Raw genomic sequence first — 24,364 nt, 5'->3', positions numbered from 1 at the left:
AAATCTGGAATCTGGACTTTAATCTTAGTTTTGGTCATAGCCCTAGGAGGGCCTATATTGATAGCTGCATACATTCCATATTGGCATCACTTGTTTATCCAGTAAAAGAGTGTGCTGTAAGTAAAGTGGCTGCTCTCATCAATTCTACCCACTGCTAGGCACATGCCTCCTACCTCAGGTTCTTCATCCAGTGCAGAAAGAGAGTGCAGCCACCAATTATCACAGAGCAGAGCAAGAAGCAAGTTGACTGACAGCTGTAGCTTGGGACTTGAACTGTTTTTTATTCCTCTCCTTGATTTGGCTAACTCATCTATTCATTCCTTCCCTCCCTCCTCAAAAACATCTCATCAATTTACTTATTCAGTTAAAGCTAGATTTTTCAGGGAGCATAAGAGGCCTTTTAACCTTTTACAGATAAGGAACATGATCCTCCCAGACTCATGATATTCCCAGAACTCAGATCTTCCCAGACTCAGTCTGATTGATCGCATGGGCCCTACGATCAATCAGACTGAGAAGCCTCACTAAGGGAAAGGTCCTTGAGGAAGTAATAGTTTACCTCTTGATGAGGACACTAATGTATTTTTTTGTGGTGGGGCAGGATATGATTTCAGCCTTTGCAAAGTCCTTAGTCTCCTAGAGGAGTCTATCTGGTAACTATTTAGCACTCCATGCAGGCAGCCTCCACCAAATCCATGCAAATGGTCTTCCTTGAGAGTTTGTTCCCCACACTCAAAGGACTAAAACGATACTTACAGCCAGGAAGGCCAAGGTCCTTCTTTTGGGAATCAATGATGTTGGGCCTTGTTACCAGGCCAATGGTTCTGGAAATAATGAAATCATCAACTCCCCTGACCTCCAATGGAAGTCCTCAGAATGTCCCAGCCCCATTGTTCCCTAAAGATGAGGTCACAGGGTTCTGAATTGGGGGGTGGTGCTTCTGGAGTTGTTGTCAGTTGATAGAAGGAAGGGAGTTTATTTTGTGATATCTTATGAGCATAGTTATATCCCATAGAAGAATGGTCAGCCACAGAATTATGTCTTCCCAAATTCAGTTGGTGAGCTCACAGAATAGCCCACAGGGAATGCTCTCACACCCTCAGGATCTCATATTTATGTTGTTGGCTGTTGGGAAGCTATTTCTGTATAAAATCTTTATAGGGGAGTAGGGCAGAGAGCATAGTCAACATTGGTGAGTCCAAGCCTCAAGAAGTTTCTGACCAAGTTATTCCAACTGGTCCAAACCTCCTTCTTTGCCTCCTACATTTTTTTCCTTGTTACTTCAACAAGTTCTGGAAAAGTGTATTCTGAGCATCACCAGCCCCTCTGGTAGCTCCCTCATGCGTGATCCTGCATCTCTGTCCAGACTCACCTCCCTCCCTATCCTTCATACACCATTCTGATCATGCCAGATTCACCAAAGACACTTTTTATTCACTTCTGAACTTTGGCTTATGCTGCTCCTTCACTCAGAAGTGCCTCTCCTCACATTTTCACCACTGAACACCTCCTTATCCTCCCAGGTGGTCAATCCCTCTACTCTAAAGCAAATAGTTCTTTCCATTGATTTTCCAGAACCACATTGTCAGTTTGAGGAGACAGAGAGAGTCATCCAATCCAACTCTTATCAGATGCTTTAGTACTGAGGTCAGAACTTTCCTACTCAGGAACCAATTCCCCGAGGTTCAATTGACTCAGTGCCTTGGTTACCATCTACTGAGGCAGCTGGATTCATTTTTGACCAGCTATGATGGAAAGATATTTCCTAATCAAGTCTAGATCAGCCTCCCAGAAGGTTACACCCCTGGTCCTGGCTTGGCTCCCTGGCACCAATTAGTTACTCCACATTTTAATCAGTAACCAGAATGATCCTTTTAAGGATAATGCTACTCTGTTCAAACATACAGTGACTTTCCATCACACTCAGATTCAAAACCACAATTCTTGACAAAGGCACCCAAATCCATGATCAATCTCACCAGCCACTCCCATACCTCCTTAGTCTCATTTGTACTGCTGTCACTTCACTCATTCACAGAGTAACATCCTTGCTGTTCCACAAGTAAGGTACACATCCTCCTTTTTCAGGGTGTTTGCACTGGCTGTTACCCCTTTCTGGAAAGCCATTTTCTCACATATTAATACAGATCACTTGCTCATTTCCTTTAGTTCTCTTATCTCCATATTTCTTAGCCAGCTTTGGTTTTCAAGATAGCATACATCATCACCTAACATATATTTATTTATTATCTGCCTGTCCTGGAATGTAAGCATCTTTGATTAATGTAAGCATGGATCTAAGAATCTCAGATGGTGATAAATAATATGAGGAGAATAAAGTAGGGTAAATAAGAGGGATAAATAAGTTATTATTAAGGTACAGTTCATAAATAAAGGTTCCTTTGAAGTTTTGGCATTGAACTAACCCCTAGGTGATGATGAGGCAGCCTACTCAGAGAGGACAAGCACAATGATACTGAGCCAGGTACAGGCCAACACACTTACTTAATCCTCTACTACATTTCTCCCAGCACAGAGCATGTTGGATCTTCATAAATATAAGTTTGATTGAAAAGAGTTGGAGGCTCGAACCATGCCTCAGGAGGGGTTTTAGTCAGATAAGACCTAAGCAAGACTTCCACACAATGCAAACAAATGACTGCTTTGATAGAGGGTCCAGTCTTGGTGGAAACAGGTGAAACAGATGTTGATAGCACCATCCTTGACCTGAGAAAATCACACTTGGTTCCAGAGGTAAAAAGGACAGTAGTTTCTGGGTTGAGGAAGAGGAAGGATGCTTTCCAGGGACCAAAAAGGGACTTAATAAAAAGTTGTCAAAAGCAATTCCTGGTGACTATGAAAAGTAGTTCCATTTGGTAAATCTGCAATTAGGTGTCAGGAAGCACAGGGCAACAAGGCGGTGGAAGCAGCTTCCATATTGAAAAGGTCAGCTTTGAGGTAGAACTTGGGGAAGTCACTTAATGTTAGACTCTCAGCCTCAGCTTTTATGCCTGCATCCTAGGATAAGATTCTGCTCAGATTTACTGTGCTTAGAAACCTCAGTAAAAAGAAGCAGGAGCTGTTAGGATATATTTGGTGAAAAAACCTTTGATGCTAAAGGACCGAGTACTAAAAGTGCCAAATGAATTTTCAAAGGAGGAAGGTCTGGGAGGATCCTAATTTTTCACAAGCTCTCCCAAGGAGGATTGGTGTATAGACTCTGCTAGTATAAAGAGAGAGATTGGAAATCCAGGCAGTCCTCTGGAAAAAGGAAGGTTGGATTGCAAGTCCAACCTCCCTCTAAGAACTCCTGCCATCAGAAGTGCTGTCAGAAATGAGAAACAGTCTTTAAAAATGTCTTCATATTTCTTACCTTCTTCCAGCTCAATGTGAAATAGATGAAAGGGCCCAGCACAGAAAACCCTATAAGACCAAATTCTGCAGAGGGATACCCCATATTCAAAGTGTCAGGTACAGAGTGAAGCCTCAGTACCAAGAGATAGTGGTTACTAACAAATCATTTCTCATCTCTTCACCTCAGAATCTTTGTATGCAACAAGTTGTTTCATAAAAATTATTTTTTAGAATCATATGTATAGTTGGTGTAAAGAGTGGGAAGAAGTGAGTTCATAGTTAAAAAATCATTTAATGAGTTTTTGCATTTCAGCTTAATTGGTTTACTTTTTCCTATAATATTATAAATGTCAATAGAATATCCTATGAATATTCTGTCTTATCATGTATTTCAGAGATATGCCTTGGGGAAACAGTCTATGAGCAGAGGAATCACTAATAACAAGGCAAATTTCTCATTAAATATAGAAATCTATGTCTAGAGTCATAGGAGACATTTATAACATGAGATGAAATTCTGAACATATTTACTGTGGTTCAGTGATTTTGTGTAAGATGATTTTTCAACTACAGTTGGGAAATATTTCTTTGAACTTTTGTGTCCTTGACATGACGCTTGGTTTAAGGATGAGTTCTGGGTTTGCTAGAGTATATTTGAAGGAAACATAGTAGCATCTGTTCTTTCTCTAGGATGTAGTTTTAAAAATCAAAACATATTTTGTCTGCCACTTTATTTGCACATAAGGAACCATTTCTGGTAATATAGCAGTTACATTAAAAATACAACCACCTTTCTCTTTTTAGCAGCTGCAAAGTGGTATAGGACTAATTGGTGAGGATGAAGCATGAACATGGAAACCTAGTAGATACTTCCCAGGAGTAGAACTATGTCTCTGAACATACAGATTTTCATGTACCTTTCCCATGCATATTGATGATATGTTTCAATGTCATCAATACCCTATAGCAGGATTGTTGGATTATCTTTACAATAGGTTTCCTTCCCCCATTTCTCACCATTTACATATCATATCCTCACCAGCTTAGTCCTCTTTAAATTTCTGCTTCCCTTATAGGGAGGCATAGCCTACTGCTTCACACATCAACTCTAGAACCAAGCTGCCAGTTTTAACTCCTAGCCTTAGCACCTCCTAGTTGTCTGACATAGACAAGTTAGTTAACTTTTTAGCCTTATTTTTCCTACTGTAAAGTTGAGATAACAACAGCACATACTTCCAAGAGTTATTTAATAATTAAACAAATTAACACTTGTAAAGCATTATGAACAATACCTGGCAGAGAGTAAGGACAATAGTTAAGTTCTGGTGTGTTTTGTTTGCTTGTTTTATGTTTTTTTTTTTTTTTTTTTTTTTTTAGTACTGGAGTTTGAACTCAGACACTGAACCACTGTGCCAAATCCCCAGCCTCATTTTGTATTTTTATTTAGAGACAGGGTCACACTGAGTTGCTTTGCTCCTTGCCATTGCTGATCATCCTGCCTCAGCCTACCAAGTCTCTGGGATTACAGGCATGTGACACTGTGCCTGGCCCAATAGTTATGTTCTTAAATGAGTAAAAATAAATATTATATTGAGAGTCTGCTTGCAAATGTTAAGTAACTTATCACTGCTTTCTTTATTTGTTTATTTTTTTATACACAATCCTCCATTATTCCAGAACCTTACAGAAAACTTCCTGAACTCCTTTGTTCACCAATTCTGCGTATTTGATCATTGTATGTGCCTTGGTTTTCATTGTCAGTTACATTTTTATGTCTGATTCTTTTCTAATTAGACTATAAAAAGCTATTTTTTGGCATTTCATGAATTTTATTTTAGGTATATGTAGTAGTAATCAAAATAATGATAAAAGTACCATACACTTTCAGATATTATGCCTAGAGTTTCATATGTATCATTTCATTACATTTTCATGATCACCTTTGTTATTATCAATTTATATTTGAGTGATCTGAAACTCAAATTTATATATGTTTGACTTTGCATCATATCACTTAGAGTTGTCATGTGTTTCCTTTGGATGCCATACCACTTATTTTAGCAAGCACTTATTGAATGCCTATTAAATGTCAGGTTCCATGTAAGAAAAAAAATTCCTACCCTTAGTAAGTTCAGTGTAGGGACAAACACAAAAATAAAATCAGCACAGGCTTCTAGTTTGTGTTAATAGACACTCAGAGAGACTTCAGCTTGTGCCTTTGGGAAGGAATGCCATTGGAACATGGGTATCACACATGTCACTTAGGAGCAAGAGAAGCAGGTCTAGGAGGCCTGATAATAGAGGTATCATTTAGACCTATAAATTTAGATACAAATTTGTGTTCATTGAAATAATTTTGTGTAGTGAAGGTCAACCAATTTAGGAAATATCTATTAGTCTCATAAATTTCATCATTGATTCATTAACTTTGCTAATATCATAAATTAAATAAAAATGATCAGACTATGCTGTCCTTAAAATAAGAAGACAGATTTTTGACATGCTTTTTAAAAAGTCAAAGAAACCTTAGACTGCATTAGTTGAGTGGTTTGCTTGGGTCCTAGGGGCTACTGGGTCCTTTTGTGCTCTATATTTTCATTAGCTAGATCACACATTGATTAGTATCTTCAGTTGAGGTGTGTGTGTGTGTGTGTGTGTGTGTGTGTGTGTGTGTAGCTGTGTATAGTTTCAGGTATCAAAACCAGGGTCTTACTCATGCTTGGTAAGTACTCTACCACTGAGCCATCATCACAGGGTCTTATATTTTAGAGAGCATGTTGACAGAGCAAAGCAGAGTAGAATAACCCATTCTTCAACACCTGCTCACTCAGTTGTCACCTTGGTTAAGATTCCTTTACTGAGTTCTGTACCCTTGATAATGTTGTCATTCTCTGTGTTGATTGTGTCTGTTCATTCTCCTACCTTATTTCATTTCATCTGATTGAAATAATCAAGGGAGGCTACATGGAAGCAGAGGTATATAGGCTCAGATTCAGAGAACAGGAAAGATTTAGGAGGTTAGAGAGAGAGGATGGCTTTTCAGTGAGCCAATAACATAAAAAGATATGGAAGACAATAAAAATAATAGTAGTAAAAATATGGACACAGAGCATGTATGTGCTATGCTAAGGGCTAAAAAACAGCTAGACAAAGTATTGCATATGTATTGTATCTATTTATACTATAACAGAAAAATGTTTTTAAGACATACTAGAAACAGATGTATCAAAAATGACAACAGTGATTCTTTTCTGGTAGTAAGGCTTTGGCACATTTTTCTTTTAAATGTTTTCTAATTTTGTAGTTTCATTATATAAATTTTTATTCCCTGCCTTTTGGTATTTGCATCACAAGGGTCAAATCTGCTTTGATCTTTGCTATTGGGCAGAGGGAGAACTTCTGTATGATATATACCATAGTCACCTAGTGAATTCTGTCTCTTCCTTATATGAAAGAAATTCAGGAAGCAGGATTTAAAAAGCTGCCTATAGCATGGCAATAATAGGTAATAAAGGCTAGCATTGCTTTTACTGTTTACTTTGTTCTGAGCACAAACCTGTTTTAGATCAGTTAGTATTTAAAACAGTCCTGTGGGGTTGATATTATTGCTATTTTAATGATGTTATTTAGGGAGTTTCCATGATTTGCCCAAGGTAAATAAGTCAGGAGGACAAGAATGTAGATTCCAGCTAATAAAATATTGGAGCTGGGATCTACATCCATGTCCTCCTGACTCCAGACTCTGAACTCTGAATGAGTGATGTTATGGTTGTCAGTGACAGTTCCACTGTTGGCTGGAGAGATGAGGGTTTGGGGAGAAAAAAAAGATTAAATGAATAAATAAATAAAGTTATCACACACAAGGTTCATCTTGAAATGAGGGATTTCAAAGGTCATAAAATCTATTTCTCTGATAGAATATGCTAGCAAGAATTTGAACTTAATCATTTAGAAGAATTTGTGGCACTAAATCTTCTTTGTAATTATCAGTTATAAAAGCTCTACAATGTGTTTTTCTTCTTTGCAATCATATATCATATTATTCTTAGCAATGAAAGTTATCACCATTTCTTGGCATAGGTTAAAAAGATTACCCATGTCACAACTTCATCCTCTTTTTTTCTAAACAGACTTGGCAGCAGTATTTTGCAGGAAAAGATACAGTCTTTTGCTGCAAAAGACTGAGTTATTCCTGTAAGTATTTTGGTTTGGAAATGAAAGTGTTGCAGCATGAATATCAGTACTCTAACCATAGGAGGCAGTTGCCTTTACTTTTCTTGTGATTATGTTCTCTTGAGAACTTGGATTTTACAGCACTGAGGGTTTTTATTTTGCCCTAAGTGCCAAAGATTGGAAATTCCATATGGTATATTTATGGACTTTTGTTTTATCTCTTTCTGGTCTAGAAATATCTCTGAGTTAAGTATCTTCCAAGGGAGCATGGTATAAGTTCTTGTTGCTGAGTAATCTCGAGATGTCTTTTATTTTTAATGCTCTCAACCAACCTGTTGGAATATAATACATGACTTCCAGTAAAATTTTCTTCACTTATTATCTATAATAAACGTATACCCAAGCTGACTTTGAGCCTCCTCCTAGTCTTTATCTGGCATCTCCCCTTAGAAAGTAGTGTTTTCTTTTTCTTTCTTTTTCTTTTTCCTATTCTTGAAATTGCTGCCTTAGAGACAGTCACTGGATTGACCACTAAGGTCTATGAGAGGAAAGGGATGTTGTTGGCTTCTCTAGTTTAATGCCCATTTGCTGACAGGAAAATATTTGAAATACCCCTGGTTACCAGCTAGTTCTTCAATTGTTCTTTTTCTTCCCTAAAGAGGAAGTAGCTTAGATTAAACTTAATTATATCCAATATAAAATATATACTTTGCTTACATGAATAAGTATATGAATATGAAGGAAAACACAGGTAGAAGGACAAAGCCAGACCTTTTTGTTGCCAGGTATGAGAGTATCACTAAGTGTTTTCTGTTTTATTTTGCTTTTAGCCTCAAATATAGGTACAGGTATGCCCTTCCTGAGTTCAACAGTGAAAAAAAAATCTGCACTTTTTATTATGCCTTATACCAACTCACTGTTTGAAAAAACTTTCTCAGCTCTCCCTTGGAATGACTTAGTGAGTTCCCTGGAGAGTGTGGAGTATTATCTTCACTCATAATTCTGAAAATGAACAGCAAAAACTACATTTTACTTCTCTATCTGTTAAAAGAGTAATTTATAAATTATGAAAGTTAAATTTTCTTTTAGCTGTTAAATAATTTTAGATCCAACCTAGATGAATTTAGTTGAGATTGTGGTCTTTTGTGTTTCCTTTTGTGTGTACTAATTTATTCTTTTCTAACTTACAGAAAGATAAGTTTGATTTGATCTGGAACCAGGCTCAGTCCTGTCCAACAGTAAATTTTTGGTGACTATATAAGGATTCCTTAGCAGTGCTGCCAAAAATTGTGTTTTCCAACCTATCCCATCATTTTCTGCATTCTCACTTGTTATGGTTTACTGTTATTTATCAAAGATGGCCTTGTTAATTATACAAATAAATGATGTTTATTTCTTTACAAAATCATGTGAGTTTAATTCAATAAGCCTTGGGCTTTTTAGCTCTCTACTACATTTCAGGCCTTTCTGATGTTGGTCTTAATGTATTTGGGTAAGTGCATATTAGAAGGTACCTGAGATCTTAATCTTTGTAACCTCTCATGTTCCTAATTTACAGGCAATTTTCTTGGAAATTTTGGCCATGCCATTCTGGTAATATATACCTGACATAAATTATGAGGTTGTTGGTAGACTCATGAACTCTCAGATGGTTGCAGGGAAAGATAACAGGAAGCTGATTTGCCAGCTGAGTTAGTATTGGTAATAATTTCTAGGATTTTCAAATTGTTTTTCCAAACACTGCTGACAGAAATAAGCATTAAGTAAATGGAGAGATATATGTTCTTGGATTGGATGAGTCAATATTGTTAGGATATCAGTTCTCCCCAAATGAATCTCTAGGTTAAATACAGTTCCAGTCAAAATCTCAACAGACTTTGATACAGTAATGAAAAGAGTGTGGAGCTGGCCAAGTGGCACATGTCTATAATTCCAGAGACTCAGGAGGCTCAGGCAAGAGGTTTGCAAGTTTGAGACTAGCCTCAACAACTTAGTGAGGCATTAAGCAATTTAGTGAGACCCTGTCTCAAAATAAAAAAAAATAAATAAAAAGGGCTGGGGATGTGGCTCTGGTAAAGCACCACTGTGATTAACCCCCAGTGTATAAAAAATTATTGGCATAAAAGTAGACACAGAAATCAATGTAACAGAATAGAGAGTCCTGATATATACTAACCTATCTCTGGTTAGTTATTTTTCAACAAAGATGCACAAATACTTAAATAGGGAAAGAATAATGGTTTCAACAAAAGATCTAAAACAATTGGATAGCTTTGTGAAAAAAAAGAACCTCTCCCCTAATCTTACACTATACAAAATTTAATTCTAAATAGGTCATAGTCATAAATAGAAGAAAAATAAAAATGGAAATCTTATGTTTAATTGGGCAAAGATTTCATAAATATGCCATGAAAAGTACAGAGTACAAAAGAAATGATTTTATTGAATTAGATTTCATCAAAAGAAATTCATTTACTTGTACACTTATATTCTTAACACCACTAGTCAAAATAGCCAAAGGGTGGAGGAAACCCAAGTTATATTAAAAACTCTTATTATAATAATAAAGAGGACAGACTTTGCAATTAAATAATGGGCAAGATATTTGAACAGATGGTTCACCTAAGAATTGAAAATTATTTGTTCAGTAATTTCAGTTCCCAACAATTTAATTAATAGAAACAACCAGAGAAAAAGTACAAGGACTGTTGAATAAATTTTTCACTTTGTACATCTATGCATTATTTATAACAAAAATGGTTTTAAGATTAAGAATTCTTGGCTTATGTATATTAAGTGAGCTTGTTTTAATCTATCAAAATCATCTGTAATTTTTTAAAACTCACTGTGCTCCTAAAGCTAAGAGCAAAGTTTCTAACTAGTGATTTTAGAGAGTAAAACATGTATGGCAATACTTCTATAGGAGGTAGCATGAGTGCTTGGTGGTGTGGTGACAGCAGTTCTTCTCACTTTTTTATAGTGTGTCAGAACAAGTTTGCCGTAAGATTGCACCCCAATGGCCATGATATAGCTGTGTGTCATTAATTTCTTAATGCAGAAATCAGTCTTGTTTTGCATGCTATGTAAGATCCAACAGAAAAGTAACTGTAGAGTACAGGTTGTGATTTAATATGTGTTTTCTTTGAATCATTGAAATTTGAGTGAACTTCTAGAATTTTCTAAGTTGATATAATATCTCCTTGTGCTATGCACTTTAAGTCTGGAATTCATAGTTTCCTCATATCTGAAGTAAAATTTTCATACACCAGATACTACAGGGTGTGTCTCACCCTAAAATTTGGAGAAGTTTTATTTTGTTTTCTCAATATATGTTCATTTCCATTCAAAACATAAAGAAAATTAACAAAAAGTAAACTCTTTTTTACAAAAAAAATATATTCATGAGTGGGTATATACAGGGGAATTTATTGATTGTGCCATATTATGACTGTAATTTATATGAACACTTCCATTAGTTAATGTAGTATGCAAAGTGCTAAGTGTGGAGGATTCAGTCATAACCTAGAAAGCCAGATACCCTACTTTACAGCATTTAAATTTAGTGAAGAAACAAGCAAGTAAATATGTATGACATAATGTTGTCATAAATACTATAGAATAAAAACAAAAGTGTGTGGGCTCTTGTGTATATGAACATGGGCCTGTTTGTGAGATTAAGTGGTAAAGTATTATTCTCTGAACAAATGGAATTTTCATTGAAATGTAAGTGAAATAAATGAGCAAAACATCACCACATCTAGGGAAAGGCCATTCCAAAGAAAAGTTTGGAGGATAGTAGATGGTAAAGTAGAAGAAGTGGAAGTGGCTGCATCCTGCAAGGATTCTGAATTTGCATATTGCTGATAGTGGGAAGGAAATGGTATGGTCTTATTAAATTATAGTTTCCATTTCCCTGTGTAAGAGACTTGGTTTGATAGGAGGGTAAGAGGAAGCAGAGAAAGCTACAATGTGACAGTCAGACAGTGATACTATCCTGGAGTAGGGGATTTGCAATGGACCGATATGAAGTTGAAAAATTGAGAAGACATTTGAGGTAGAACCAACCAGAGTGGCTGTTGAAATTAAAGATGATATCAAATAAATGAATAAAAAAGGAACTTATTGTATATTTTGAAAAGCTAAATCACTAGCTTATTCAGGTGAGAGTGGCAGGAAGAAAGCAAAATTATGGCTAATGTAGCACCGAGTGTCACTGAACTCATGGACATCTGCACATAGCTATTTCAAGTACAAGGACTGCTTCCCAAACACATGACTTAAGAGAAAATATATTGATCTGTAAAAAAAGATCTTACCTTAAAGTAAATTTTCAAATTAAAGGCAAAAATCAAAAACAATAAAGGAGTGGACAGGGGTATGACTCATTGTTAGAGTGCTTTCCTAGAATATGTGATGCATCACATGTAAATAAAGAAAATAAGGGTCCATTGACTTCTTTTTAATTGGATGGGGGGAAGTAAAAGACCTTTTAATATTTATACGACTTTTTGATCTTCAGTTTAATATGTTTTAAATATTTTTGTGGTGCTCAGGATCAAATCCATAGCTTCCTCCATGCCAGATAAGAACTTCACCACGAAGCCAGAGTTTGATTTCTGTTTTTGTTTTTTACTTGTTGTTTTAATCTCTTTTGCTTACATTACAGGTGTGGTGGACACTCACCAATAGCACCCAAAAGTGTATATGTAAAATTGAAGGTTTTGTTTTTGTTTTGGAGAAATAGGATGATTCATTTGATCTACAATTTCTCATGTTAAGAGTAAGTGCACTTGGGCCTGGGGATGTGGCTCAAGTGGTAGCGCGCTCACCTGGCATGCGTGCGGCCCAGGTTCGATCCTCAGCACCGCATTGATAACGGGGATGTTGTGTCCACCGATAACTAAAAAATAAATATTAAAATTCTCTCTCTCCCCCCCCTCTCTTAAAAAAAAAAAAAGAGTAAGTGCACTCATCATAGGAAGAACTATTGCTGCTACTTAGAGAGAACCTAACCTTGGTAACAGTCTACAAACATGGGGAGAGAAAAACATTTAGCCACTCTGTGATGTTAGTGTTTCTTGCCTGAGGAAGAAGCCATGCTGAAAGAAGAGTGTCAGAAATCACCTTCCGATATCTGTCCTGGTTTAGTCAGATGAACAGATATAGATCTTTCTATATCACTTAAAGGAAAAAGGAAAGGGGCCACTAGGTTTTTTTCCTCAAACTGATAACCTTCCTTCTTCCACTGGTCTATGTAGATGGCAACAATGCAGATTCTTTTTTCAGAAGTGTTCCATTCATCCTATTAACATCTTATACTCTAAACCTGTATAAAAATGCACCTTTTCTTCTGATACTTACAAAACTCAAACATACCAAATAAGCAAAGAAATATGTTTGTATTTGTTTCTCTTTTCTAAAACTTTTCAAATAGTTTTGGATCAACTTCTCCTTTGAGCTCAGGTACCTCCAGCATTTAACAAATAACCTGATAGAGAATATCTATCATATTTTGTTTTGTATCATTAAAATATATTTTTATATATCTGATAGAAGATATATTGCTATTTGTGAATAAAGAAAGTTTTGCTGTAAATTATATTTTCCAAGTTAATTCTACCACATGAGATTTTAGCAAACATTGACAATCTGCTAAATCAGGTATGATCAGAGGCTATTCATTCTAAAAGGAAGAACTGAGATTATATTCTAGATAATTCACAAAGCAAATTCATTTTTTTGTATCAAAAATATTCAATTGATTTTTAAAAGGCACTAGTGTTTATATTTAATGATTAGACAGTTACTATATATTTTAATTGATTTTTAGGTAAAATTTTTAATTTAATTCTGGATTAGTAGACATAGAATACTTATAATAATAATATTCACAGTGATAGGGGAAAAGAAAGAAATTTTATGGAGTCATTAAAGCACTGAGATGACTCAGTGTCTTAGATTCTTAGATGGGAAAATTCCTTTAAAAATAATACAGTTTAAAGACATGAGATTAAATATCATACATTTCCAAGGGGGTTGAAATCAGTTCTATATGTGGATATGTATGTATATGTGTGTATGTTATATATATATATATATATATATATATATATATATATATATATATATATATATATAGTATGTATCATATATTATACATATGTGTAATAAGTATATATACAACATTGTTTTTGTTATTTATGACCAGATTTTGGGGATTCTGGTTAATTACCAGTCCACATCAATAGAACCCTTTTTAGTGTACATTGGCTCAATCATTACTTGTCTTCAGACAAATGGTCTGTGGTTTGCCTAATAGAACAGGTAAAACTCCATTTATATTTGTTATGGTCTGGATTAATCATTCCATTTCATACCTAGAGCTGTATCAGAACAGATTTTCTAATTCATCATTTATACCTGATTTTCACTATAGTCTAGGTTCACATATTTCAGAGAAAAGAAGTCAGATTTATTTGCAGTTTTAACAGGCTTTTGAAAATGCCATAGAAGCTTGAACTAATTAAATAAAAATAATTTATCATATCACTGTGACCCAATATATTAGGTACACAGCGATACATCTTGCTTGCAAGATTATTGCTTTAATGAGAATTTACTACTAAATCAGATGAAGTTTGAAGTAACAGTATTTTTTAAAGTATGTAACAAGGCACATATTACTGTTCCAGGTGCAGAAAGAAATACAAAGAAAATAAAAATACAAGCTTGTGTTTCTAATACAGTAATGAAGACAGCACAAGATTTAGTAGAAATTTGAAACCATTTTATTTTTGATTTGCAATGAAAGTTATATCTCACATATTAAACATGAGTTTTGTCAACTAATGACTAGGTAATATCAATTCTTGTGTTACCTACACACATTTTTTTTGTGAAAATCAAATAAAATTCACTTTGTATATTTTGTGTAATACAAATCACAATATTATTATGAATATAATGCATATTACCATATACTTGTTGGGCTAAGACTTCCAAGAAAAGTGATGATTAAACTTTTACAAACCAAACAATTTTGTTTAATTTAGCATTCTTGAAATTTTGCAAATCCAAATTGAGTCACTTCTCATATATAACCTATTATTACTGTAGGAAGTTATTGTATCATGGAAAATCCTGAGGAAATAATACATTATGTAAATTTATTTGTAACTTTATTATCTTTGTATAGTAGAAGTAACAATATAATTATACAAATAGCTATAGCACATGGACTCACCGCGTAATAAAAACAGTGCAAGTGTTATCTTACCATCTCATAGAAGGGCAGTGCTAATCAGTATTGTGAAAATCAAGCAATATTTCATATAACCCATACAGAAGGTGAGAGGGATCTCCACAATCCATTTCACTGTTTGTACATATACAATTACATATATACATATAATATATGTACACATGAACATGCACACACACAAACACAGCAAAACTGTTATCCCAAAAAAATCAGCAAAACAAAATATAAGTGTTGTATTAAAGAGGATAAGAATACTGAAATGGGCATGCTACTAAGGCAGGTTTTGCATTGTATGTATGCTGAAATGCTTACATTGATGATATATAGAGGTTCATGTACATCAGACAAATGTCATTGAATCTGATTAATAAATTTTGTGTAATGTCTATATTTTTTTTTCAAGATGGGTTGTGAGTCATCCTCAGAATTATGAAATTAGGAGAAAATTCAGGTTCCTATATAAATTTTTATTAAGATATGTTTAAATTATACATTCATTCATTCTCACCTTAGAAATATAAAGGATATAAAAAAAGAAGCATGTTTAGTAAAATATGATAGTGATATCAGACTCTATAGAGTTCTGCATCCAATAGATATTCTTCTCGTTCCTTGTTAAGGGAATCCTAATTATTTTCAGAAAACCACCTTCCACCCATGAGGCACTGGGTTCGATCCTTAGTACCACATAAAAGTAAACAAAAGTTCTGCATCCATGTATAACTAAGAAATATTTTTAAAAAACTGAAGATATCAACTATTCATAGGTGAATATTAAATGAAAACCCCATATGTTCTGATGAGAACAATCAAGATTTAAGCTGTTACCTGTATTGGTTTACTATGAATGGCGAGGAACCTCTCCAGAGTTTGTGTGATGAGATCACAGAGCTGCACTGATGCTCCACTGCCTTCAGATGTGAACAGTCACCACTCCTGCCACTCCATAAAGCTGCTAGGGGCCCTAGGCCATTTCCCTGGCTGGGCGATATATCATCTCTGGGGAGCCAGGGCCTGGAGGAGCCAGTCTGGACTAGGGTTTGGTGCTTTGCTGGGTGATCCTCGCATCCTCATGCATCCCTCTGACCCTCTAGCCCCACTGGACCTCGGCGGTTCGGTGAGGTGGGGGGAGTGATGTAGGTGGGTGGCGGGGGAGCAATTGCCTGCTGCAGGATGCTGTTGTCTAGGCAGCTAGCTTGCCTGGTGTGGCCAAACTTGTACTGTGTCTCATAGAGGCAGTGGAGGGTGCTGCAGGCAGGTGGACTTCAGCATGCAGCTCGGACCTGGAAAAAGCAGGATTGAACACAGGACAGATGAGCCGCACCCCCACAGACTCTAGCTATGCTTCAACTGGGGGAAATGGTTGGGATGGCATTTCTTGAAAAGAGCATGCCCCTGGGGCTCAGTCCCTTGGTCTTCTTTCATATCATCACAATTGAGCTGCGGCTTGTCTTCAATCTTTGTCAGAAGTGGCCAGCACCGGGAGCCTCTCCAGTTGTCTGGGGAACGGTGACATCATAGCACTGTCAGTCCGCCTGTCTTTGACATCAGGAAGTATTTGGAGAGAAGCCAGGATGTCACAGTGGACACTAATTAGGACCCATGGCATCCAAGGCCCCAAAATGCTCACTAGAGAGAGAAAGAAAGTGCAATTACCAAACAGCCTCAATCTCCGTGCTATTGAATCTCAAGTTGCTGGATGCCAGCCTGTTCCACTTTGATTGTCCTGATTCTTATTGTGCTTTTCCAACATATCACAGGAGCATGGTTAACAAAGTTTGCCATTTCATTAGAAAGAATCAAAACCAAGGTAGCAGGATTTTGACTAGAAGTGAATAATGGGAAGTTCAATGGAAATGTTTTTATGGAAGCTAATCTCAGTGCCACCACTCCTGAGGGGAATTACACTAACCAGAACCATCAGGAGGGCTGAAAATTTTGTAAGTCCATTTTTTTCTGAGGTGCTTAGGGCCTCCATAACTTGCTGAAGCTGGCTTTGAACTCAAGATCCTCCTGCCTGCCTCAGGCTTCCCAGTCCCTTAAATGATAGGAGAGTGGCAGCACCCTCTCTCAGCCTTTCAATTTTTGGCTAGATATCTTCTGGCTAATATTTTTTAAGGGAATGTCCTGGAGGAGGGAGAATTTGTCAAAAATGAATTGTTATTGTTTGTTGTTATAAAGCTGGGGTTAGAGTTAAAATTAATCCCAAATCCTTTCTAAATGATAATGATACGAGAGTTCTCTTTATCTGAAGTTCCCTGCCTCTAATCCTGCCCCAGGCCGACATGGATCACTAAGATTTTATATGGCCAGAGCCTAGCCACAATACTTTTCTCACTGAAACGGACTGAGACAAAACTTTCATGACACACTCCAGGACTGCAAGTCTCAGCAGGAAACTAAAGCTTCTGGCAGTATTGTCTTCAAATGTGAAAGTGATTGGATATGACTTGGGATCATTTTCCTGCAAAGCTCTTCATGGAGGTCAGACTGGAAGAAGAAGACCCAGTCACCTGACATACTCACCCTCTTCAGATAATCTAGATCCTCAATGCTTTTAAACATTGTCTCTCTTGCTGAATCAAGTCAATAGAATGTGGTTGGAAACACAGCAGGCTTAAAATGGAAGCATTGTTTTGGTAAGAGTTTTCAGAAGGAAGCTGGGGTAGGAGTTCTCAATGCTTCACCAGTGACCTTTCCTCATTAATTGTAGGCATCCAAGGGAGGGACAGTCATCAGTAACTGATAGGTAACTTCACTCATGTTGGGACAAGTGCACAGACTACTGCACACATGGCATCCATTAATGTCATCTGAGTGGCAAACCACTTCCCTGTGCTAGGAGTGTCAGTGGCAAACCACTTATCCCATAGGCACAGCTCTGGGCATAAGACCACATGTTGCAGTCCCTGCACTTGTTCCATGGCCCACTACTTGATTGGTTGCATCAAGGAGAGTTGGCAAGAAATTGTATTGGTGGCTGCCTGTAATCTGCTTAGCCACTGCCTGACTATACATACATGGTAACTATGCAATAAAATCACACCTGCTTCCTGCTTGGTCTCTGGAGGTCTTGATTAGGAACTCTGCAGCCACACTCTCCTCTATCCTGTTCCGTGGACCTCCTTGCTGGATGAGAGAGTGCCCACACACATTCACATAAAACAGCTTATGTGGGGCTTGATCGGACTATTCTTAAAAAGAAAGGATGTTTACAAGGAGTTCATGAAATGAAATTCAAAGGAACACCTGCACAAGTCTTGGCATGGTAGGAAACTTTTGGACCAAGTTCTCTGGCACTTTGCAAATCAAGTGGCCTAGTACAGGTGGGCAGGGTGGAAATCAACCACAATGTCAGCTTAGAAATGTAGAGGTGATGACAAGAGTGAGCAGCTCCTTGGCGCTGCATTTTCTCCCTCTGTTGTGCCTAGCAATAGGAAGATATTAATTTTCTTCATGGAAGTGAATGAATAGGTGGTGAATCAGTATCCTAGGTTCTTCTGATGTCACTCAGGAGGCAAAGTGGGCATTTAAAAAGCTGGATTCCATGTATCATTGTACATTTACTCACAACTTTAATTAATAATTTGATATAAATGTTGACTTTGATGGGTGTTTTCCAGCCATTCTGTGTAAAGTTGGTGGAAGAGGCATTTTTCTCTTCTTGTCAATTGTTCTGTGGAACTTTGTTATTGGGCTTTTTAGGTTAATGCATCAAACATGAATATCTTTTTGAAAAAAAATTCACATTTGAATGAACTGAATCAAAATTATTAGGAATATGGAATTTTGTGGTGAATATATGTAATTGAAACAAGAAAAAGGATGTTGAATTTTAGAAAGGTTTTAGGATATGTTTTGCAGGTGACAATAATTAGCATAATGTGCTTAGTGTTTTATTAAACTTTTTTGTTTTTTGAACTCATGCCTGGTCAATATGGGGGTCTACATTTTTGTATGCTAGCAGAGTTTTATCTTGTTTTTACATTTGTTGATGAGGAGCTCCATTTATTTTAAGAGACATTATTCAGTGCTGCCTTTACCAATTTGCACTTGTGTAAATTCTAATGCTTGGGTGAAGGTGCTGTGGTGTAAGAAAAACCTTCTCTCATAGGTCATGTGTCAGAAAAGCAAAATCAGCACACATGTAATCTGCTGTCCATTGTATGCAACATGAAACAGCCCAGAAGCTGCAGGAGCATTAAGGTCCTTGGCAAGTAATTTGTTGCCAGTTATTTTCTTTAAATTTATTTATATATGACAGTGGATTGCATTACATGAATGTTTAATCTTTGACTTCAAATGCAATGGCTGAGATTTAATATATACCCTGCAGCAGAGGTCAGGAAATTTCTTAGGAAGATTGCTTTATCTGGTCAGTGCTGCAATCACATATGTGTGTCCCTATAGAATCATATTTCCCAATGACAAGTGCCTGTAATTCCTTATTTTTAAAGAAATACTGATCCCAATGCATCTGAAGGAGAAAGTTGGTGAATTATTTTTTTTCTCTTCCAGAGATTAAACTGGATTCTAACCACAGGTAAAATATTTCTCCCAGTTATGAGGTATATATATGGCTTAGCTTTAATACTTCTCTGAACAAAGTAGCTTAGTTGTCTTACAGTATTTTATCTAGGCTAATGTAGTTTTGTTTAAAATTAGTTGGTTTTTTTTTCAAAGAAATTTTACAAATAGTTCTAGTTGGACTAAGGGTTTGTCATAATTGTGTAATTACATGCCTTAATCAAAATTGGAAAGGTTTAGTGAGTGATAAGTCTTATGACCATATACAAATTTAACTAAATTTTAAAATAGGTAGAATTCTATTTAATCCTTGAATTTAGAAAAAAATGACTTTCTTATTTAATAAACATAAATTTCTAAAAGACATATGTAATTCAAGTTTTATCAGCTTCTCATTTGTTACATCATAGAAGTGCATATCTATATTTGCAAAATTGAGTATTAAATTTGAAAAAAATATACAAAATTATAGTTCCCCTTTTGAATGTGAGGATATTAGAATAACTAGTTGCCTAAATTTACCAGATAAATGGATCCCCATTCCCATCTTTTATTTCTGTGTGTAATCACTGCTTTCTGCCTTTTTAGACAATACTTTTTAAGTTTTCTTTATTTTCCTTGAAAGAAGAATTAATGAACATTTTACATAGCACAGTGTACTGTAGCATTAAACAACAACCAAAACTTCATTCAGCCTTAAGTGGAATTCAATGAGTAATTACCAAACCAATTCAACTCATGGGTGATCTCTACAAGTAATGATGCTCTTGAAAAACAAGATAGATTGGTAACATATTCAATTTCCTCACATAGTTGTAGCAAGAGTGTTATCTGTTAAAAATATTATATAATATAATAACTAAAATATACTAAATTATGAAGCCACAGTGACAAATAGATGTGTATGTGAAATAGCCAATCTCAAAGGATTAATAATTCAAATTTGAATATTAGTATATATTCATTTTTTTACTGATCCAGCATCAAAGAGTAAGAAAAATCCTGGCAGAATATCTAAAACTAAGATATGTATCCCTGTAATAAGATATCTTTAAAATGATTTAGGTTTCTGTTACTTTATTTTTAGTGTTTTAGGATTTGGTTGGTAATTGGATGACTGTCATTTTTGGCAGAGAGAATCTCTGTTGTATGAGATCATATACTCTGAAGGATACCCAGTTTCTCTTTTGCACCCTGCTAAACTTCTAGAACTTAATTATAATAGATGTTATTATGGTGAATTCTAATCATCTACTTATGTGTTCATATTTACTACCAGATTAATTTAAAAGCTTATGTTATACTTCAGATTTTAAAAAAATGGATATTTGTTCATCTTAGAGAAACAAGAACTTAATGAATTAAGAGCATTCTTACTCAGAATTTTTCAATATATTAATTGTATAACTTTTCAACTAGTTGATCTGAATCTTACTCACTTTAATTAATATTGGTATGGAAAAGTTCTTTCATGTGTCTTTCCTTGAGTTTTCTCAGCACTAATGGGGTTAATTGTGATACCCGTCTTATACAGTTTTTGTTTGTTTGTTTGTTTTTTTGTTTAGTACTAGGGATTGAAATAAGGAGTACTTAACCACTGAGCCACATCCCCAGTCCTTTTTTGTATTTTATTTAGAGGCAGTGCCTCACTGAGTTGCTCAGGTCCTCACTAAGTTTCCGAGGCTGGCTTTGAACTCATGATCCTCTTGCCTCAGCCTCCCAAGCTGCTGAGATTATAGGTATGCCCCACCATGCCCAGCCCTTTTACAGGTATTGATAGATCATATGTATTATTATACATAAAATAGTTAAAGATCATGATACAAGATGTATATTATTAAGCATTAATGCTTATCATTACCTATTTTATTTATCCTCACAACTTATCACCCAATAAGCAGTTAATAAATATTTTGTCACACAGTAGTGGTTAATAAATACATGAGTAGATGCATAAATGGGTGGATAATGAAAAAAAATCTGACAGAGAAGCATGTGTTATTAAAGTTCAAATATTTTACAAATAAATGTTTTCTGTTTGTTATATGTATCTTAGTTTAAAAATCTACCTAACATACTTAGAATTGAAAGTCCTAAAAAACAATTAATTCTGATCAATGATATTGATCACATTTTCCTAAATGTTACAATATCTTAAATGCTTAAAGTAAATGCTTCAGTAGATATTTCAGGTAAAATCTCAGAAATATCAAATGCAAATCATTGAGCAACTAACATGACAGTTTAAGAGTAATAATTAAAATATGTATTCAGTTTTAAATTGAAAGGAATAATGACATCCATAGTTTCTTTAACATTCTTGTACTATTTGAACTTGTAGATAGATATATCATCACAGTGAATTCTACTGTCATTAGAACAACATTAGAACAACAACAACAAAATACTTAGCTCCTTAATAATTGTTTTCTTCTTCTGTTCAATGAATATTTTGCACATGATATCTTGGCTATATTTATAAATGTGCTTGAAATATCATTATTAATAACACCTATGGTAAAGATAGTACAGTAACTTTTAGAAATCAATCCTCTGAAATGAAGCAAGCATTTAACACATTGATAAGCAAGAACTTGGATATATATAATCCATCAGTATTATAGAATGTTGCTGTCCTGCATTTCATTAATTTAAAGGGGTCACTCTGTAATTCCAATGAAGCTTTCAGAAATAGTTTAACCAGATTGTACACAAGATAATGCCAAGGCTAATGTCTACATTTTAATTAAATGCATGATCACAAACTCAGTTGTACCCTGAGTAAGAATATAATACAACACGAGGGTACAGCTTATTTATGCTATACTTGATTGCAAAGTGTTAGCTTGAATGACTAAAAATAACCTATGCCAATCATAATAATAAAACTTGCAAATATTTTCTTCTATATATTACTTTTGTTTTATAATTATTAAATTAATATACAGTTCAGAAGTAATAGACTGGAGAAGGTATTATTTCTAAATATAAGGGTTTAACAAGAAGGCAAAGCATATTCCATGAAGCTCTAAATTATTGCAAGGGGCCTTCTCTTGCTTGGAAGCTGTTAATTTCCATATCCTTTTAATCATTGGCCTCTATGCTGAGACAGTCAGTCAGTATGAGTGGGAAGGCTACAGATTATGAATGTATGTTCTTAACCTCATTTACTCAGCAAATGCTTTACCCAGAAAACAGTAACATTTCCTGGCAGGATGATAATTGACATCCACCAATACAAAAGGGATCCTAGGTCTTTTATTCATTAATTCTTTGTAGACTACATTAAATGCCATTTGGTCACATCTTCCCATTTTACTTGGACTCATGATTGGCAAGGAAAACCTGGAGCCAGGAAGAAAAGCTAAGAGCCTCCCTTAGATCTGACTCTTACTGAGAATCAGTTAGGGGTGTAGTTAGGGGTATAGACAAGGAGAGTGGGAGAATTAAAAACTTCTTCTTCTGTTTGCTTTCCCCCTAACTCTGGCTACCCTCCCTCATCCTTCAGACCCAGGTTAAATGTGTACTTTTTTTAAGAGGATGTCTCCTGCCTGAGTACAGCTAGTAAATTTCTCCCACTGTCCATTCATATGTTTTTATAGTGCTCTCTGCTTTATCATTTTTGCTAGTATCAATATTCAAATTAAATAATTCAGGGTATAATTTTTGCGTGGCTATCTTCTTTATTAATACTGTGATGCTTATAATAGCCAGACATTTTCTGTTATTTCACTGAAAATAAGTCAGCACGCAAAGCATTATCTGGTATATGGCAGGGGTGGAATAAAGATTTTTCAGATAAATACATTTATGAGCAAACTTGTTTATTTCTAACCTTAAAATACTCCCAGTTTTCTATACCAAGTTTCAATGATTACAATAAAAAGAAAATTTATACTGAGAGTTCTTTGTTTTGGAACACTTTGTGGGAAAAATACTCATTGTATCAAACTGCTATAAAGTTATATAATAAAGAAAGATCATCATAAATTGGAAATTCTATTATTTAATAAAGTGCTAAATGTTGATAGAAGTTAATGCTTTTCTTATTAGGAATCTTTAATCAAAGATTAATACCAAAGAGACAACATTCTAAAGCACCGAGATTCTATGTTGATATAGATACGGATTCTTATTCCAGTGTGGTTGGGATTACAAGAATTTCTTCATGTATGACTCACGCCTATTGGGTACTTTGTCAACTTCTTAAATTGATTTTTTGTCAATTAAGTGCAACTTAATTCCTCTTACTCCATTTAAATATTGTCTTTCAATATCTTCAAAATTAGGTAAACTTCAGTAATCTATGACAAAAAAATGCCCTAGAAACAAGTCAGAATTGTTATAATCAACAATTCCAGGACAAGTGAAAAAATCACTAATGGGTATTTTAATAATCTTTTATCTTCATGGTTCTCTTTTAGATATAAAGAAGTATTGAAGTCATCAATATAATATCATAATCTCTTTTCCCTATAAGGAAAAGAACCTCTTTTCCTGTAGTAGTTTATAATAAGCCAAATGCATTATTTGAAAATAACACATATGAGATTAGGGTTAAATAAGAAGACAAAACTCTAATAAGGAGGGAACATATAGAATAAAGAATATTTTTTTCTCACCACGTGTTAATTATTTCTTTATTTTAATGGAATCTGGAACTGGGAATGGGTAAATTTTTTAAGAGAGATAAGTTAATTCAATTCATGATTCTTCAATAAATGTTTGAGGGTCATCTATATTTGGTAGGAATCAACAAGTTGGAGTTTTTGCTCATCTTTATTAGTCCATTTCATAGGTAGGACACACAGGACTTTGAAATTGAAATGCAATGGTGATGCTTACCTAAGCCTAACAAAATGATATGGAAGTAATATTATTTTAAAAGTGGAAAGAAAATATTCAAAAAAAGAACATGTTATGTTCTTTGGACATATTAATGAAGCTTCTAGTTGATTTTGACAATTGTACTAGATTATTTATCTTCCTATGATAGTTATTTATCTTTCCAAGAAGGTTAATATTTATGAAAATATTAATGTATATTAT

This window comes from Callospermophilus lateralis, unplaced genomic scaffold, assembly GCF_048772815.1.
Source record: "Callospermophilus lateralis isolate mCalLat2 unplaced genomic scaffold, mCalLat2.hap1 Scaffold_82, whole genome shotgun sequence".
NCBI classification, from domain to species: domain Eukaryota; kingdom Metazoa; phylum Chordata; class Mammalia; order Rodentia; family Sciuridae; genus Callospermophilus; species Callospermophilus lateralis.
The sequence above is the reverse complement of the archived record's forward strand: the minus strand, read 5'-3'. Positions refer to the sequence as shown.